The sequence below is a fragment of the Trachypithecus francoisi genome, unplaced genomic scaffold (genome assembly GCF_009764315.1).
Source record: "Trachypithecus francoisi isolate TF-2019V2 unplaced genomic scaffold, Tfra_2.0 Lachesis_group4, whole genome shotgun sequence".
Taxonomy (NCBI): Eukaryota; Metazoa; Chordata; class Mammalia; order Primates; family Cercopithecidae; genus Trachypithecus; species Trachypithecus francoisi.
This window is the reverse complement of record NW_022681469.1, coordinates 121,640,145-121,657,085: the sequence shown is the minus strand read 5'-3', so window position 1 is coordinate 121,657,085 and position 16,941 is coordinate 121,640,145. Positions and strand designations below refer to the sequence as shown.

General features: G+C 41.4%; 1 long non-coding RNA gene across 1 annotated transcript in view; it reads right to left on the bottom strand.

Moving 5' to 3' along the window:
* Nucleotides 1-7,088, bottom strand: part of LOC117072990 — a 47,953-nt gene extending 40,865 nt beyond the window's left edge. The window contains exon 1 of the long non-coding RNA XR_004433049.1: nucleotides 7,017-7,088. This is a non-coding gene — a long non-coding RNA (uncharacterized LOC117072990). The remainder of the gene's footprint in view (nucleotides 1-7,016) is intronic.
* Nucleotides 7,089-16,941: the final 9,853 nt, after the last annotated feature.

The window sequence follows — 16,941 nt, the reverse complement described above, 5'->3', positions numbered from 1 at the left end:
TGGAAACCTCTCTCCTGGCTCATGGACTAAGTGTGTGTAGTAAATCATAGAAGATAAACAAGTCCCACCACAGGGGCATGGCTCCCCCTCCCCTCTCATAAGTCATTCTGAGTAAGTGAAGGGCCACTTTCCTCTCTCTCTTTTTGAGACAAGATCTCACTCTGTCACCCAAACTGGAGTGCAGTGGTGTGATCATAGCTCACTGCAGCCTCGAACTCTTGGACTCAAGGAATCCTCCCATCTCAACCTCTTGAGTAGCTGGAGCCATAGGCATGCACCCCCATGCCTAACTATTTTTTATTTTATTTTTGGTAGAGATGGAGTCTTGCTATGTTGCCCAGGCTGTGAAGAGCCACTTTTCTAACTTTCATTTTTTTAGGTTAAAATGTCCTGATCTTAACATCACATTTCTATTTTATTTTCCTCCAATTCTCTCTCAGATGTGGTTTGATTGTCAAAGAGACTCACAGCTTTTCTAAAACCAAGGTTTCCAAGGACGTGTCCATTTAATAATTTTTTTCTGACAGTTTTACGATTTTTACCACCATACCCTTTCTTGTGACAATTTCACCACTGAATTTCCTCTCCCAAAAGCCAAATTCCTATTTCCCATCTCTCTTCAGAGTTCACATGTTATCAGGGACCTTCAGGTTTCTTTCTGTATTTCCTCCAAGTAACATGACAGATCTTTGGCAAACACTTCTGAAATGTTGCTAACCTCCAGGAAAGTTTGCAAAATGTGATCTTATTCAGTTATATTACTATATAAGTCAGAGTTCTCCAGAGAAATAGAACCAATAGGAAACACACATACAAGATTGATAATGAAAAATTGGTTCACATAATTATTAAGCTAAGAAGTACTACAATATCCCATCTCTGCCAACTGCAAATTAGAGACCCAGTGAAGTGGTGTCGTTGTCCGGGGTAAGTACCCGAGATTCGTTGCCTCATGCCAAAGAAATCAAGGACATAGATACATGTAGAGTTAAGAGTGGAGGTTTAATAGGCAAAAGAAAGAGAAGAGAGAACAGCTCTCTCTCCTTCGAGAGAGAGGGGCGCCCAAATGGGACTTCCGGCCCACAGTGGAGTGCATCAGAATTCATAGACAGGCTGGAGGAGGCAGTGTCTGATTTACATAGGGCTTACAGATTGGTTGGACCAGGTGTGACGTTTACATAGTCATAGTGTGCAGGGAAGCTGGCCGCCCCACTCTAATCTTATTATACAAATGGGCTTTCCACTTGTCTGCTCTCTACTGCACACCTGGTTGGAAAGGAAAAGGGAAGATGGAGCTGCCATGTTGGATTTGCCTAGTCCCAGGCAGCCTTTTCCTATTGGCACAACTGCGGGCATCACTCATGCAAGCCTCCAGCTTGCTTGTCTATGTCTGCAGCTTGATTTTACAGGCTGCTCTTGTTAGAAAAAAAAAATGATTTGGGGGATGCTTTTCATTAAAAGGAAAACCTTACCAAGGACTTCCTTATCCTCACTCTCTGCCTAAATAATTTCTTTTTAACTCCTTTATCACCAGGAAAGTAGTGGCATAATTGAGTCTAAGTATGAAGGAGTAGTGGCATAACTGAGTCTAAGTATGAAGGCCTGATAACCAGGAGAACCAACAGTGTGAATCCCATTCTGAGGGCCAAGAAATGAGGCAGCAAAGAAAGGGACAAATTCGTATTTTCTCCTCCTCTAGTTTTATTCAAGCCCTCAATGAATTGGAAAATGCCCAACCACATTAGGAAGGACCATCTACTTTACTGAGTCTATCCACTCATTCAAATGCTAATCTCATCCAAAGACACCCTCCCTGACACGTTCAGAAATAACGGTTAATCTGGGCACCCCATGGCCCACTGAAATTGACTCAAGAAATTAACCATCCCAACCAGCAAAAAGAAAAGAGGAGTTTTTTCATGTTTGTTGGCCACATAAATGTCCTCTTTTCAGAAGTGTCTGTTCAGGTCCTTTACCCACTTTTTCATGGAATTGTTTGTTTTTTTGTCTTGTAAATTTCTTTATGTTCCATGTGAATTCTGGATTTTAGACCTTTGTCAGATAGGTAGATTGCAAAAATTTTCTCCCATTCTGTAGGTTGCCTGTTCGCTCTGATGGCGAGTCATCATCCTCAGCAAACTAACACAGGAACTGAGACCAAACACCGCATGTTCTCACTTATAAGTGGGAGCTGAACAATGAGAACGCAGAGACACAGGGAGGAGAACAATATACACTGGGGCCTGCCGGGGTTGGGGTTGAGGGAGGGAGAGCATCAGGATAAAGAGCTGATGCATGCTGGGCTTAATACCTAGGTGATGGGTTGATAGGTGCAGCAAACCACTATGGCACACGTTTACCTATGTAACAAACCTGCACGTTCTGCACATGTATCCCAGAACTTAAAAGAAAAGACAGAAGAAAAGAAAAGGAAAGAAAGGGAAGGGAGGAAAAGTGAAGGGATGGGAGGGGAGGGGAGGGGAGGGGAGGGAAGGGCAGCGGAGGGGAAAGGAAGGGAAGGAAAGGGAAGGGAAGGGAACAAAATCTTCCCTGACATTTTAAATTATCCACCCTAATAACAAAATATCTGACTCTAAAATAACGTGGCTCTTTTCATTCTACAAGATACTAGCTGCTCTTAATTGAATTAAGGCAATTGAGAATCTCTCAGAAGATAAACACATGAAGGTCTTCCTAAGCCTTGCTTTTCTCACCTGTAAACCAATGACTTTGAGTGTGTAAAAAGAAAATATCTTGGCCCCCCCAAAACCACTAAGCTAAAGGAAGAAATCAAACTGAGAACTGCTTAGGGCAAGGGCAAACCTGCCTCCCATTCTATTCAAAGTCACCCCTCTGCTCACTGAGATAAATACATATCTGATTGTCTCCTTTGGAAAGGCTAAACTCAAAAGAATGCAAGATTGGTCTCTCACCTACCTGTTACCTGGAAACCCCCTTCCCTGTTTCAAGTAGTCCACTTTTCCTTGAGTTGTCCCGTCTTTCCAGACCAAACCAATGTTCATTTTACATATGTCGACTGATGTGCCATTTCTCCCTAAAATGTGTAAAACCAAGCTGTGCTCTGACCAGCTGGGGCACATGTTGTCAGGATCTCCTGAGGCCGTGTCGTGGACACATGTCCTCAACCTTAGCAAAACAAACCTTCTAGATTAATTGAGACCTGTCTCAAATTTGAGGGTTCTCAAGTGTGATTTTAAATGAGATGTCTTATGTAAAACATATCCTTTGTGTGGCATTAAGTTCTCATGAAAGGGCACTGGGACGGCGCAATGGCTCACGCCTGTAATCCTAGCCCTTTAGGAGTGTGAGGCTACATGGGAGGATCTGTTGAGACCAGGAGTTCAAGGCTGCAATGAACTATGACAATGCCACTGCTCTTCAGCCTGGGTAATAGTGAGAACCTGTCTCTAAAACAAAACAAAACAAAAACATAAAGAAATGGGAGTTATAGGTCTTCTGATGATAATTCCCCTTCTCTGAAAGCCGTGGGGTACCCTTGACTGTGGGCATCATTTGAGATGCTCTAAACAGCCTTAAACATATATTCTAAGCACACAAGTGTCACCTCTCACTTTGGAGACGTTCATACAAGGCGGTAACATCAGACTGGGTCTGTTTTCAAAGACTGATAGAAAAATGGCCTGGGTTATCTCCCAGAATTTAGGTCAGGAGATACTTTTACATCTTCCTTCCTGTGGATGGGACTACTGTGAACCTTATGGGAGAGTCTGGTGTAGAAGTGTCAGCAGATTTATCAGGGGCAGGTCAGAGGCTCACAGAAATCAGCAGTTTTGCTTCTCCAGGGTTCCTATAAGATCCTGCTTTTGCCTCATTTCATCTGGGTTCACTGGAATGGAATAATTTCAAGGAAACAGCAATTTAGATCCTTGAGTTTCTCATGGCCCTTGGACTAAATCATAAATCAACTCTTGCTCACTTGAAATGGACCCCCCCCCACCTCCCCAGGGATCTTCCAGAAACTTCCGAAGAATGTAGCAGACACGTTGGTCAGTACTGGAAAATTTCTAGACAGGTGGTTTTCTCACTTTCTTTTCTGTTTTTAATCCGTGATACCCAAGGCTGAGAATACTGAAGATTTTACGTATTTTCATTTCAGAGGTGAAGAAACTAAGGCTTAGGGAAATGAAATAATTCACTCAAACTAAAAAAATCTGTGCGGTTGTCTGGACCACAACCCAGATCGCTCAATTTGCTAGTACAGTGCCTTCACACCTTGCTGCACTTCTATTTTTTCAGAAAATATTATTATTGCATACTATGTATTAGGTATAAGGGATTGGATATTGATTTGTGAGAATGGAAAAACCAAAAATTGTAAAAATATATATAGAGAGATATATAATTAAAGAATGCATATTTTATACAACAACGTAGTCAAAAGATGATGAAGATTTTAAGGTCGTCTGGCCAAGCTGGTTGTGTTCAGGCATAAGACTCTCTGAACGCAGGAAAGGCAGAGAATGACACTCTAGAGTCAATCAGGTGCACACAAATAGTGCAACATGCATGATGTCATTTTTAATGAATTATGGCAGTGTTAATGTGAAGGAATTATGATAATCTTAAGGTTTCTTTCGGAGAAAATGATAGATCACCCAGCCTAACAGATAGTCACTGCTCCAGCCAATTAGAGCTGTGTTTCTGAAACTGTAGTTCCTCCCTTGGACCATTTCCCAGTTATCCTACCTCTAGTAGCTAAAAAGTTAATGTCTAGCACAGAAGGAAACTTCCAGGCCTCCTTCTGTGCTAAGACTGGCATCTCATCTGAAGCTTACATTTTCATTTAGTATTTCAATACATGTATTTTCTTTGTGCTGCCTCTGGTCTCGCAGAATGAGGATGGATACTAACAAATGAATATAAAACATTGATTTCTAATTATTTCAAAGAAATATACATTATATATTGCATGTGCATTGTATTGTACATTATACAATAATATACATTATACATGGATTATAAATTATATATTGAATATACATTATATATTGCATTTGCATTGTATATAATATATAATACATATATAATATATAATGTATATTTCTTTGAACAACACAATGTATGTATTGTATTGTACATACATTGTACACTGCATAGACCAACATATGTAAATACAATGTATAATTTTTTGTACATACATTTACATGTAAATGTAAAATATAGAAACATTAAGGCTTATTGTAGCCATCATCTTGTCAAAAGATAAAGAAAAAGATTCCTGTTACATGACTTTGGCATTTAGCTACTATTCCTTTAACAGTTACTGATAATTGGACAGCCGATCACTCTACCTTCTGCCAATTTTCCCCTCAATTAACTAATAATAAGAACTAAAAGACCTGGGGATAATCATTGTGTAGATTAGACTCTGGATATTATGTATGATTAAAGTATAATGTAATTTAAAAAGAAAACACCAGAATCTTTTCATTTTGAACTGAATCTGTCCATTATCCATGGTTAATTCATTATCCATTATCCATCTATCCATGTATCATTTTAGAACAAGAGAAAAGCAGGGTTTTTTTTGTAGCTCTCAATCTTGAACAGGCATCAAAACCTCCTGGAGATCTTATGGAAACACAGATTACTGGTTCCCATCTGAGTTTCTGATTTAATAAACCTGAGATGGGACCTATTGTATTTACAACAAGAATTTGTATTCCCAACAAGAGATGCCAAAGCTGCTGGTCCTGGCACCACACTTTCAGAATCACTGGCTTGCAGTAATGTGCCTGCAGGCACATATCACACATATCAATGTGCCTTGATACAAAACAGGAACACCCAGGGCGTCTGGGGAGATAAATGTATACAACAATGATTGCAGTGTGTTGTAGTGCTGCTAGCAAGCCACTTCGGATTTGCCAAGATACCACAGAAGAGAGAATAAGCAACTCAACTTGGCACAGCTGAGGAAGTCCTCACAGGGCAATGATAGACCAATTGGGTATAAAAGGGCAAATAACATTTATATTTATATACCCTTTAAAAGCTTATTATTTTACCCCTGGAACTTGCCATATGTCTTAGTTAATAATGGCTTTATTCTCCAAATTGCCCAATCAAGAACCCTAATCATCCTTCTGGATTCTCTTACTCTCTTGTTGTGCCTGTATACTAATTCTTCGGACCCTGATGACTCTACAACCTGACCATCTTTTGTTTCTGTCTCCTTTTTCTCTGTTCCCATGGCCATGCCTAGCACCCAGGTCCTTATAAGCACCTCCTAGACTACTAAAATGACTTCTCAGCTTCCTGTGTCACCTTGCCACTCTTCTATAAATGCCACACAACTTCTCTTTCTACCATAAAAACATAATTAAACATTCTCCAGCTGAAAAATTTCAAGTTGCTTTATGTATCTGAAATAAACCCTAAATTCTTAGCAAGGTATCAAAGGCCTTGCATGACACAGACACAAACTACTTTATCTGCCTCTTCTTCCTTTTCTCTCTCATATGCCCCTAATTTCAGTCGTAACAGAATTTGCCAGGTTCTTTTACCCTACTGGCCTTGACTAGTTGCTTCCTTTACATGGAATGTCTTTCCTACCCTTGTCTGCTCTATAAATCTTATTTGTCGTTTATACCCAGCTAGCTTATCAGTGCCCTGTGAAGGCTTCCTCAGTTGTGCCAAGTTGAGTTGGTTATTCTTCCTTCTGTGGTTTCTTGGCAAACCAGAAGTGGCTTGCTAGCAGCACACAACATACTACAATCATTATTTTATATCTGTGTCCTTCATGGATACCTCTAGAGAAGTGTCTCCAACTTTCCTGTCCTCAGTGTCTAGCATAGTATCTGGCAAAAGGTGGATGTTAATATATGTTTGTTGAATGAATGCTCTCAGTTCTATGCTCCAAGAAATGCAACCCAAAGAGATGTCAATGGTATTTCTTTGTGCAAGTAAGAGACAATTCACTATATAATTTCACAATTTTCAGTAGCATAAAGTAAGCAATGTTTGGTCATTACCTGGGAAATGTATTCAATTTTCCTCTTGTCTGGATCATTTCCAGCATGTATTCGTATCAACTAGTCCTCTTGTCTGTAATCCTCCTCTCAGAGTAAGATGTTCATTTCATACTTTTATTGCATGCTTGTCACGAGTTGTAAGCTCTATAAAAGAAGCACTCTGCATTTATCATCAAACTGGAAACTGTAATTAGGAAATGCACAAGTGTACTGGGATACAGTTCAAGCTGATGACTACCAATGAGAAGCAAACTGAGAACCTGAAGGGCCCTTTGGCCTAAAAGAGAGACAGACACTTCAATCTTATAGATGAGTAGATTGAAACAGGGGTGCTATGATTAAAGCAGGGATGCTATAAAAAAAAAAAAACCATGGAAAGACAGTGATCTGGAACCCAGGGCTTCTGTATTTGTCTGCAGATAAACTTCCAAATAAACTTGCCTGTTTGGTGCATGGCCTTAGTACAAAGTAAGGACATTCTTCACATCACCGAAAAGTTTAACCCTTTCGGGAATTAGTTGCCTGTTAGCAACTACTAAAAAGGTGGTCAAATAATTGAAGGAATAAAATGTTTTATAGCTATCTATGGTCCCACAGGTCAACAGTAGAACAAATGGGTACAATTTTTAGACATAAGATTTTGGCTTAATTAAGAAGATTTTTTTCTGAAAACTAAGTCAGTTAAACTCTGTTCATTGAGCTAAGGTGTCCTTATTGAAATATAGCTTGGATGGTGACATGCCATGGGTAATATAAAAATGACTTATAGGCTAGGCATGGTGGCTGTAATCCCAGCCCTTTGGGAGGCCAAGGCAGGAGGATTGCTTAAGCTCAGGAGCTTGAAACCAGCCTGGGTAACATGGCTAAACCCAATTTCTATAAAAATACAAAAATTAGCCAGGTGTGGTGGTGCATGCCTGTAGCCCCAGCTACTTGGGAGGATGAGATGGGAGCATTGCTTGAGCCCAGGAAGCTGAGGCTGCAGTAAGCAAAGATTGTGCAACTGCACTCCAGCCTGGGCAACAGAGTGAGACTCTGTCTCAAAAAAAAATTACTTGTATTTGGGGAGGGACATGTAGCAGTGATTACTGGTGATTCTATGATGCAGATTATTCTGTACAACACTTATTCTCTTACCTCATCTCCTTGTCTCCAGAGAAAATGCTGCCTTCTGAAGAAATAAGAGGGTTGCTGACCATTCATTGAATAACCACTGTCTCAGTCTGTTTAGATTGCTCTAACAAAATGTTTTAGACTGGGTAACTCATAAACAATAGAATTTATTTCTCACTGTTCTGGAGGCTGGGAAGTCCAAGATCAAAGCACCAGCAGATTGGGTGTCTGGTAAAGGTCTATTCCTTACAGAAGGTGCTTTCTTGCTCGATACCTGCGCATGGTAGAAGGGGAAAATAGGGTTCCGCAGGCCTCTTTTATAAGGGTACCAATCCAGGGCTGGGGGTGATGTCTCATGTCTGTAATCCCAGAGCTTTGGGACCCTGAGGAGGGACGACTGTTTGAAACCAGGAGTCCAAGACCAACCTGCACAACATAGCAAGGTCTCTTCTCTACAAAAAACAAAATAACTAGTAGGGCATGGTGGTGTGTGCCTGTAGTCCCAGCTACTCAGGAGGCTGAGGCAAGAGGACAGCTTGAGCCCAGGAGTCTAAGGCTGCAGTGAGCTTTGATCACAGCACTGCACTCCAGCCTGAGTGACAGAGCAAGAATCTGTCTCTAAAATAGTAATAATAACAATAACTATACTAATTCCATTCATGGAGGCAAAGCCTCATAACCTGATCACCTCCCAAAGGTCCTACCTCTTAATACTATTGCACTGAAGATTAGGTTTCAACATGTCCATTTTTGGGGAGATAAAAATATTCAGACCAGAGTAACTTGAATCTTGAGCTACCATAGCTAGTCTTTCCCTTCTCTCTCTTCTACAGGCTTTGAGTGGGTGTTGTTGGGATGAACCTCCTGTAAGAATTCTCCAGGCAGAGATTTGAGGGAGGCGGGTTCAAATAGCAGCAGAAATGTTCAGTTTTGTTCTGATTTTCATGGCTTGTTGCACAGCCATTCACATGTTTCTTTGTATGAGCAATATAATAACCAGCTTTCAGAAGGACAGACAGCATAATGAATGGATTGTAAAACATGCTCATAAAAACAGTAGAATGTGTCTAGAAGTGTGTGTTATCTGCTCTTGATTTACTGCGTACCCTATTTTGCATTTTCACATCATTTGCACATTTTCTATTAAAAATAAGCATTTAATAGGCACACAATTAATTTTCATTTTTCATTTATTCCCCAAGATGATAAAAAGATGTGCATGTGTGTGTGTAGGGACATTTTACAGTCCTGACAGAACATTGATATTACAGCCATAGAGTTCATTACAGGGTAATTAATGCATGTTAAGTATCTTGTAAATATTATGTGGTAATAGCTCTAAATAAATACACACTCCAGTTGGAAAGATCTGCTCCACCCCTGCCACGGGGAATGAGATGTTCCTAATTAATGCTTTTAGAAGAGCAGCCTATGTCACCTTGGATAGTCTTGGGAAATTACAGCTTTAGTCTGTGCAAGGCTGCAGTGAATGGTTCACTAAGAAAGCTTGACATGCTTGCTACCTGTCCCACCTGGGCTAAGTGGGTTGGACAGGCCCACCTGGCTTTCTCTCTTCCTTAGCAGCCTTTGTTAGACAGCAGGCTGCACAGCTCTAGCTGTGCTTCTGGGAGCCTTCCAGCTCCAGGAAGAAAAGCTTTCAAGAATACTTCCTGGCAAGTGGCTGATCATCTTGGACTGTTCACTGATCTCTTCAATGCAGGACCTGAGGCTCTGTCTGGCAAGTAAGAGGAACTGCTGTCGTTGATGGGATTTGTCACTATGAGCTTAAATTATATTTCCTGTTTGACCTGCTTGCTTTACAGATAGTCTGTCAGGTGTGTGGGGCTTGGGGTCTCCTCTTAGCCCTTGGCTGCAGATACCGTTACCAGGGTCACAAATGTCTCTATGGTCATTGTCTCAGAGACCTTTAGAGGTAGTAGAAAGTGACGGAACAGCTCTTGCTTCTCCGGATTCCTTTTGTTTCAAGTTGGCTGCACCCAGATCATGCCATCAAGATAGTTCTTGGGGTAAAAGTTTTAGCATAAATATAGTCTGCCCACCTTAGTCTCCCAAAGTGCTGGGATTACAGGCCATGAGTATCACTGAAAGAAAATTATTCTGATACTTGTTAAAAACGGCAAGGAAAGCTTTATTAAAGACTATTGCAATAAGGGAGAGATATTGGCCTCAGTTTGCAATACAACAGTGATAAGTAGGGGTGTATAGCCAACGGGTAGGGTGAGACAATGAATAAAAATTACTAAGAGGAACTTAATAAGGTATGAAAAGTCAAGAAGAGAAAGGAACTAACCATTTCTGCACAGGACACAGCAATTCCTCCTTTTTTTCCTAAATGTATTCATATCTCAGCTTGTTCATCTATGACATCTGTGCTCTACAGGGAAGTCAGCCTTCAGAGATAAATGTATAGCTGGGTCTTCAAATGCCCTGGCAAAGTCTTCCTGTCCCACCTTTAAGACCATACCTTCCTCAAGCCTGTTATTGGGTACCTGGAATTCATAAAGAAGAAAACCAAGCCTTAACACCTTCAGTGAGAGATGTGGATTCCATGCAAACTCCTGGAGCTGAGATTCACCCTTAGGTAAGTGCAGATTTGCAGCAGGTTCCTTCAGTTGGAGTTCAACAGGAGCGAGATCCTGAAGGCTCATGATTCCTGAAAAGAATGATCCTTAGAATGGGAAACAGGTGCCCTGTAGGTGTGGCTGAAGGAACCAAAGCAAACTTGACCTATTTATAGTTGAGAAAGTCCAAGTACTGTCACACCATGAACATGGATGTTCACTTTACTGATGCTGCCAGCAACAAAAAATGTGAATTCCCAGACTGCGATATCAATAGACAAGTAACGTCAGGCTAATTTAGCTCTTGAGGTAAGTTGCAAGCAGGAATTACTAAAAGATGTGCAGAATGAGGGATGAGGAGACAATCCTTGCAAAGTAGTTAAGGCAGAGCTTGGCAAGAGTGAACAGTCAATAGAGGCTTGGTATCATCATTATTAAGGAACATACCCTCAGCTCCTAGCATGGTAGAGGTATAGAGAATGCCACACTTCTCGTTCTAATGGAGACATAAAGGGACCTCATAGGAACAGCTAAGAGCATATATACTTGACTATCTTTTTTTTTTTTTTTTTTTTTTTTTTTGAGACAGAGTCTCACTCTGTCACCCAGGCTGGAGTTCAGTGGTGTGGCCTTGGCTAACTGCAATCTCCACTTCTCGGGTTCAAGCAATTCTCCTGCCTCAGCCTCCTGAATAGCTAGGATTACAGGTGTGTGCTACCACGCCCAGCTAATTTTTCTATTTTTAGCAGAGATGGAGTTTCACTACGTTGGCCAGGCTGGTCTTGAACTGACCTCAAGTGATCCGCCTGCCTCAGCCTCCCAAAGCACTGGGATTATAGGTGTTGAGTATCATTGAAGGAAAATTATTCTGATGCTTGTTAAAAATGGCAAGGAAAACTTTATCCAAGAGTATTGCAACAAGGGAGAGATATTGAACTCAACTTGCGATAAAACAGGGACAAGTAGGGGTATATAGCCAATGCATAGGGTGAGACAATGAATAGAAAATTACTTAAACAAGAGGTCAAGAGATCGAGACCATCCTGGCCAACATGGTGAAACTCTGTCTTTACTAAAAAAATACCTTTGGGAGGTTGAGGTGGGCAGATCACGAGGTCAGGAGATTGAGACCATCCTGGCAAACACGGTGAAACCCCATCTCTACTAAAAATGCAAAAATCTAGCGAGGTGTGGTGGTATGTGCCTGTAATCCCAGCTACTTGGGAGGCTAAGGCAGGAGAATTGCTTGAGCCCAGGAGGCAGAGGTTGCAGTGAGCCGAGATTGCACCACTGCACTATAGCCTGGGTGACAGAGCAAGACTGTGTCTCAAAAAAATAAAATAAAAAATACAAAAAATTAGCTGGGCATGGTGGCACATGTCTGTAGTCTCAGCTACTCGGGAGGCTGAGGCAGGAGAATCGCTTGAACCAGTGAGGCAGAGATTGCAGTAAGCCGAGATTGCACCACTGCACTCCAGGCTGGCGACAGAGTGAAACTCCGTCTCAAAAAAAAAAAAAAAAGAAAAGAAAGAAAAAAGAAACTTAGTAAGGTATAAGGGGTAGGGAAGGGAACTTGATATTAAACATGGAGGAAGAGGAGCTTGGCTGGTTATTAGGGGTGGGGAATTCTCAATCAACTTAGTAGGATTCTTTGCTAAAGCTGAGCTCAGTAGGCCAAGGACTAGGCCTAGAGAAGAACGCTCAAGGGTCTGACTAAAGATTGGTGAAGAAGGGAGTCTTTACCAGTTCTTCTACTTATTCAGGAAAAGAAGTCATTTGTCTTTCCTCTGAACAAGGTAAGTCCGTTTCTTGTTTGGTCACTTTTGGTTCATCGAGGACCAGCTGAAGCATCTGTTTACATTTGGTAAGAGATGATATTTGCTGATTGGTGCTGACAGTCAGGCATTGAAGGAATTCCTAGTTCTTGGGAGATACTTGGTTCTACTTTGTGAAGATAGGAGCTTACTCACACAACAATTGATTTTCAAAGAAGGGGAGGGGAGACGAGGGGAGGGGAGGGGAGGGGAGGGGAGGGGAGGGAAGGGAGACTATATTAGTTAGGATTCAACCAGAGAAACATAACCAATAGGGAGAATATATATTGATTCCTTTATTAGAAGGAATTGGTTTATTCCATTCACTTGGAATTTCTTCCTTTCCTGGGGAAGTCCCAACCTTGTTTTTAAGGCCTTCCGATTGACTCAGTCAGGCTCACCCATATTATCCAAGATAATCTCCCTGATTTAGTGCCAACTGATTACGAGCTTTAGTTACATCTGCAAAATACCTTCCTAGCAAAACCTAGATTAGCTGTTGATTGCATAACTGAGGACTATAGCCAAACCAAGTGGCCACTTCAAAAACAAAAAATAAATCGCATCTAGTAAAGCTTTATTCAAGGGAATTATGCAAAACTTGTAAATAAGACAGAAAAGATGATGGCATAACCTTTTAATGCCATGTTAACACATTTTGTAATAGTCTGCAAGAAGGTCATTTTACTTTCTTGGGATTGTAACAGCTTGACCAACAACTGTCTGAAGGCTAGACATTTTACAGTCTTAGAGAGTTAGAGGCAATTTGTAGAAAACCAGTAAGGTGTAAGATTTTTTTTTTTTCTGCTTGAACAAAAGATAATCCGGACTGGGCACTGTGACTCACATCTGCAAAATATCTTCCCAGCAAAACCTAGATTAGCTGTTGATCACATAACTGAGGACTATAGTTATGTCTGACCTTCTTGCAGATGTGAATCCCAGCACTTTGGGAGGCCAAGACAGGCAGATTACCTGAAGTCAGGAGTTCGAGACCAGCCTGATCAACATTGGAGAAACCCTGTCTCTAATAAAAATACAAAATTAACTGAGCATGGTGCGCATGCCTGTAATCTCAGTACTTTGGGAGGCTGAGATGGGAAGATCGCTTGAGGCCAGGAGTTTGAGACCAGCCTGGGCAACATAACAAGATGCTGTCTTTACAAAAAATGATATTTAGCCAGGCATGATGGCACACACCTGTAGTCCCAGTTACTTGGGAGGCTGAGGCAAGAGGATCACTTGAGTCCAAGAGTTTGAGGCTTCACTGAGCTATGATTGTACCACTGCACTTCTAGCCTGGGCAACAGAGGGAAATCCTGTCTCTGAAAAAGAAAAAAAAAATCCTAGTTTCTCCTACTCCATCAAATCAGTTCTGTCATTCTGCTGTTTTTTTTTTTTTCAATAAAGAGTTAAATAAAACTCTGACATGTATTCATTATCCATTTGTAAGAAAGTTATGTTTTTGATGATTTGAGAATTTCTCTCTGACAGATTCAGAAATGGGGAGCAGGTAAGGGGGGCTCACTGGGTAGGCAGGGGGCTATGGGGAGAGAGAGGGAGAGGAGAGTAGACGTCTGTGTACAAAGGGGTAGGTTTCAGCCAAGGAGAAGCAGAGCAGGTGTTGCTAGCTGGCTGGAGACAGAACCTTGATTTAGTAATTCAGTAGAAGAGGACCGGGCCTGCCAAGCATTTGAGTTTGTTGGATTAGCCAGCAACAATTTTCCATGCAAATACTCTTCCTCTCAACGTGGAAATCTGAGAGAGAGACAGAAACAGAGAGAGAGAGAGAGAGAACATTCTCACACGATTTATGTGCAAACCAAATAATGAATGCTCCACAGTTGTGCAATTGAAGGTCAAGGACAACAGATACTCTGGACTACCTATTCTAGTTCCTGTTATAGTCTGAAATTTCCGCTGCCACTCACTCCTTTGACGTCAGACTTTGAAGAACTTGATTACAAGCATGGGATTATGAAGTATAGTCACAGCTCAATTCTAACTGTTTTTATATAAACTAGCCTCACATTGGAGCAAGTGTTTTTGTAGTGGTGGTGGTGGTGGTATAAAATATACATGACATAAAATGGGCTATTGTAACCATTTTGAAGTCCGCCATTCAGTGTCATTAGGTACATTCATAATGTGAAACCCTCACCACGATCTAATTTCAGAACATTTTTATCACCCCAAAAGGAGACGCTGCACCCATTAAGCAGTCACTCCATATTCCTCTCTCCTCCAGCTTTTGGCAACAATTAATTTGCTTTCTGTCTGAGTGGACTTGCCTGTTCTGGCTATTTCCTAGAAAGGGGATCATCCAAAATGTGGCTTTCTGTGTAGTGCAAGTGTTTTTTGATGGATGTACATGTAAGGGTCAAAGAGCCAATGTCTATGGGGAAGCAGAGCATAGATGAGATGGGTGGGTTTTCGGGGGACGTGATGTGGTCAGAGGCAGCTTGTAAGAGCCAGTCAAAGAGTCAGAAAGGAGAGGTGTGTGTGGGGAGGAAAAAAAAACAGATAAATTTAGTTTGGTTCACAGATCTATCTATCGCCTTTCATGATTTCCAAAATGAGATACAAATGTCTAGAGTGAACATCCTGTATAGAAGGTATGATTTTTAGGAATTCTAGAAAGTAGAAGTAACCATAGCCACTGAGACCACTGGGATGACTACATAGAATGATATGGGCAGGTACCTGCCAGGATAAATCTGCTTATCCAATTTATGCTCAAGGTGAGAGGCTCCTGGAGCCTCCTGGATACTGCTTTCTCCCTGAAAGACCTCTTTTCTCTTTATTTGGCCTGTACAAAGAAAGCATTCTAGACCAGGCATGGTGGGTGACGCATGCCTATAATCCCAGCACTTTGGGAGGCCAAGATGGGAGGATCGCTTGAGCCCAGGAGTCTGCAACCAGCCTGGGCAACATAGCAAGACCCTGTCTCTACAAAAAATACAAAAATTAGCAGGGTATGGTGGTGCATATGTAGTCCCAGCTACTTGGGAGACTGAGGTGAGAGGATCACTTGAGGCCAGGAGTTTGAAGTTGCAGTGAGCCATAATCGGGCCACTGCACTCAAACCTGGGTGATAGAGTAAGACCCAAGATTCTGTCTATAAAAAAGAAGAAAGAAAGAGAAGAAAGAATGAAAAAGAGAAGAAAGAGTGAAAAAGAAAGAAAGAAAGAGAAAAGAAAGAAAAAGAGAAAAAGAAAGAAAGAAGAAAGAAAGAGAAGAAAGAAAGAAAAAGAAAGAGAAAGGAAAGAAGGAAAGAAGGAAAGAAAGAAAGAAAGAAAGAAAGAAAGAAAGAAAGAAAGAAAGAAAGAAAGAAAAAGAAAGAAAGAGAAAACAGGCATTCTATTTGATAGTATGTATTTGTAACCCCTACCCACAACTGTGCAAACCTGCAATTGAATTGCCAGGCAATCTACAGCCCTACTGATTCTCTACAATTCAGACAAAACACATGGGAACCCTTTTAGGAGCCAGGCAGGCTACAATCAAGCCACTCCACGCACAGGTCTCTAATAGTACAGTAATCAGTGGTAATCACCCATACAGTTTATGTACAGGAAGACCTAATAGGATTCATGCCTCTGTAGTGAATACGTCTTCATTTATAGGACTAAACGCAAGCATACATTACCTGTTTAATTAAAAACAAAATTCTCCAGCCAACAATTTGCTCCCTCTCTTGGGTGCCTGCTATATACATTAGATTCCTCAAATAATTTGTCATTGTGGATGACTGCCTATAGTTCGGGAAGGTAAACCTTTGCTCCCGGTTTCCTAGTTTTTCTTTGATGAGAAATCAGAGGCTCTGTGTGTTATTTGTATGCAAAAATATGATAGCAAGTTCAAATACATGGGCTGGATATTCCCTGATGCCTGCAGCACACAAACACAGGATGCTAGAGGTAGCAGGTGCCAAGGCTAAGTCGAGAGAACACTCACTGGCAGCTCTTACTACTCGTAGGAGCCTGTTAATAATGTTTTGCTTTTGTTTTTGTTTTCTCTTAGAGACAGCTCTCACTCTTTCATCCAGGCTGGAGTGCAGTGGAACCATCACAGCTCACTGCAACCTCAGCCTCTTGAGCTCAAGCAATCCTCCCACCTCAGCCTCCTGAGTAGCTGAGACTACAGGTGCATACTGCCACCCCCAGCTAGTTTTTCTTCGTATTATTTTTTGTAGAGACAGGGTCTCACTCTGTTGCCCAGGCTGGTCTTAAACACATAGCCTCAAGAGATCCTCCCACCTCCGCCTCCTAAAGTGCTATGATTACAGGCATGAGCCACCATGCCCAGCCTAATAATTCCTTCATTCTTTATCTAATTTCCCCCCCTTGAGCCTTTATCCTGGATGTGGCCAATGCTATTGTAGGTAAGTGTGAAATGATTTTCTCATTTAAGGAG